Raw genomic sequence first — 3,780 nt, forward strand, 5'->3', positions numbered from 1 at the left:
TTTGGCACAACAGCATAAAACATGAATATTCTATTGAGATCCTCCCCTAAACTCCCAGCCTTTAAAACCCCTCAAACCCAAGGTCCCAGCTCAGGGCTCTCCCTCCTAGGAGCATGCCCCTGCCTTTCCCTCCCTCCCCCCCCCCCCCCTTACCACTCCTTCCCTCACAGGCATGCATCCCCTAAATGCTAAGGGAACCCACAAGATTTGGTGGGCAGCAGCAGCTAATCCCGGACTAACCCCCTGAACCTGTCTCCAGGGCTCCCTGTTCTCTGACTTAGTGAGCCAAAGCAGCCCAGCGTAGGCTCATTTCCCCATCTAGTCCCTTTCCTGTTGCTTCCTCTATCCTAGACCCTTCCTTATTTCACTGTCCCCAGATTTAATAAACATCCTCTAAAAAATCACCTGGACTCATATTGTGAAATCTCTCCTGCACGAAATCAAGAACCCACACACTACTGGCAGGTCCCCTTTCCAGTAACACTAATAAGTGTGAACTGTCTTTTTGGGGTGGTAGAAATGTTTTGTGATGAGATAGTGATGATAGTTGCACAACATAATGAATATAAAAACCACTGAATTGTACACTTAAAAATGGTAAATTTTATGCTATGTGAATGATATCTTCATTTTAAAATCTGCCCCGAAATTACAATAACAAATGCATTACATAAAACATTTTAATTTAAAAAATAATATTTCCAAAGCAAAAAAAAATGTGAGAAGAGAGATATTGTTTTACATTTTTACAAATCTAATGTCTGGCTGAAGAGAAAATAACTGGGCCCAGTCGGTGTGGCTCAGTGGTTGAGCATCAACCTATGAACCTGGAGGTTGCAGTTCGATTCCCTGTCAGGGCACATGCCCAGGTTGCAGCTCAATCCCCAGTATAGGGTATACAGGAGGCAGCTGATCAATGATTCTCATCATTAATGTTTCTCTCTCTCTCTTCATCTCTGAAATCAATAACAAAAAATATATCCTATATAATAAAAGGGTAACATGCAAAGTGACTGAATGGCAGAATGACCAGTCGCTATGACGTGCACTGACCACCAGGGGGCAGATGTTCAACGCAGGAGCTGTCCCCTGGTGGTTAATGCAATCCCACAGGGGAAGCACCGCTCAGCCACAAGGTGGGTTGACAGCGGGTGAGCACAGCAGCCTGCCTCATGGCAGCGCTAAGGATGTCCAACTGACGGCTTAACTGTCCAACTGATGTCCTAAGCCGTCAGTTGGACATCCCCTGAGGGCTCCCGGACTGCAAAAGGGTGCAGGCTGGGTTGAGGGACCTCCCTCACACACACCCCCAGTGCATGAATGTTGTGCACTGGGCCTCTAGTCTACACTAATAAAAGAGAAACATGCAAATTGGGGTCACTCCACTCCACCCACCAGCCAATCAGCGACTATGCAAATTAACCCAACAAAGATGCCGGTTAATTTGCATACGCAGGCACGGAGCGAAGACTGAAGGCTCTGGCTGGAGTGAAGACTGAAGACTGAAGAGGCTTGGCTTCTCCAAGCCAAGCCTCACTGCAGCCGCAGCGGAGAAGCCAAGCCTTGGAGAAGCCTATCCTCGAGGCTTGGCTTCTCCACAGCCGCCAGACCAAAGGCCTGGGTCCCGGGTGCGAGAGGAAAACTGGTGCCAGCAGCCATGGGAAGGAAGGCCTATTGCGCGAATCTTCATGCAACAGGCTTCTAGTATGTACATAAAAGAAAAAATAGCTGGGTTCTCATATCTACTTCTGCATTTGTCTGTTCTGTTATCATATATCATATAACCTCTTGAAAACACCACTGTACACTCAAGAAGCAGGATGCAAGGGGAAACAATCAAATGACATCATAGTTTTATTATGAAAATAGTTTTGTACTTGCAGATTCCCCTGAAAATGTCTTAGGGATCTCCAGAATCTTCTGGACCACATTTTGAGAACCACTGACTTAGAGATTGGCAGTTTGATTTTTCCCTGCACTTCAGAATAGGGTATTCAGGTTTTCACAGTTGTTGCCAGTCCTCAGATCATGTTTCTCTCTCTCTCTTCATCTCTGAAATCAATAACAAAAAATATATCCTATATAATAAAAGTGTAACATGCAAAGTGACTGAATTGCAGAATACCTGCCAGAAATAGTGGAAAGAGCATAGGTCAGCCTTGGCTGGGTGGTTCGGTCGATTGGGGTGTTGTCCTGTACTCCAAAAGGTTGCAGGTTCCATTCCCAGTCAGGGCACATGACTGGAGTATGGGTTTGATACATAGTCAGGGCATGTGCGGGAAGCAACTGATAGATGTTTCTCTCTCACACCCATGTTTCTCTCTCTCTCTAAAATCAATAAAAACATCCTCTGGTGAGGGTTAAAAAAAATCACATAATTAAAAAAAAAAAAAAAAAAGAAGAGTATAGGTGAGGGAGTCAGGAGTTCTAAGGATGAATAAACAGCTTGGATGCAGGGCTTTGATGCCAGGTCACCCACAGTAGAGATTTAGCCTCTTTGTGCCTCCGTTTCCTCAGTTTTTAAGAGAGAATAATGGTGGACACGCCTCCCAGGTTTGATTTAAGGGTACCATCTGCCTTGTGGAAATTAGGATTGTTAAACACCTGACATTCAAAGACAATAAAATAATTCAGTTCACAGTGTATTATTTGCTTGTAGTGTGCTAGCCCACTGTCCTAAGGTTGTAGGGATACCATGGTGAACAAGAAGACAGACATGGTCCCTGTTTTCCTAGAGTTTATTTTTTTTTGGGGATAGGGGTGTGGAAGTGAGTGATCGTGACAGACAATAAACAGAACTTTTAGGGGGCGAATGGGTAGCAAGATCTGCATCTGCCTGGTTGAAATTAGGGTTGTTAAACACATGATATTCAAAGAGAAACTGAGTTATTTTTAACTTCCAAATTAGGCTCTTAGAAAACAAAGGAGAACAGAAGAAAGTAGAACATAGAGTTTATACCACAAAAATTAGAAAGAGACTAGTGAATGATGCAGATGATTCTGTTCTTCAAGCCTAAGGAGATTAAGTGAGGGTCATCTGGGGTGGAAGGCGTAGTGGCAGTGATGGAGGCTGGAAAAGAGAGGACCACACTTGGAAGGCCAAGAGGAGAAGAAGGAGTCCTTAAATCAGTGATTTTCAACCTTTTTCATCTCTTGGCACACATAAACTAATTACTAATATTCTGCAGCACAACCCAAAAATATATTTTTTGTTGATCTGACAAAAAAAAGTTACAATTTGGTTCATTCACACCAGATGGCTATTGTTGTGTTGGCTGTTGTCATTTCTTTATTTGACAATCTAAGGGAAAAGCGGTCAGTCAGTGCTCTTGACCTATATAGTCAGGTATTCTTTTAAAAATTCTTGTGCCACAGTGGTTGAAAATCACTGCTTTAGATAACAGATCACCACAGCTGGCCAGGAAGCTGGCACCAGTCTACCCAAAAGGGCACTGAGGACTGAAGTGAGCTTTGATGGCTGCTGTGCAGGGGCAAGTTTGATGTGCTCACAGGAATGATGAGGCTTGCTCTGCAGAGGTTGTGTTGAGAAGACAAAAAAAGAATAGTGTATTCATGTTTAAAACAAAATATTGTGCCCTAACCGGTTTGGCTCAGTGGATAGGGCGTCAGCCTGCGTACTGAAGGGTCCCAGGTTCGATTCCGGTCAAGGGCATGTACCTTGGTTGCGGGCACATCCCCAGGAGGGGATGTGCAGGAGGCAGCTGATCGATGTTTCTCTCTCATCGATGTTTCAAACTCTCTATCCCTCTCATTTCCTCT

This window comes from Myotis nattereri (genome assembly GCF_964212035.1).
Source record: "Myotis nattereri genome assembly, chromosome: 4".
In the NCBI taxonomy this organism is placed as follows: domain Eukaryota; kingdom Metazoa; phylum Chordata; class Mammalia; order Chiroptera; family Vespertilionidae; genus Myotis; species Myotis nattereri.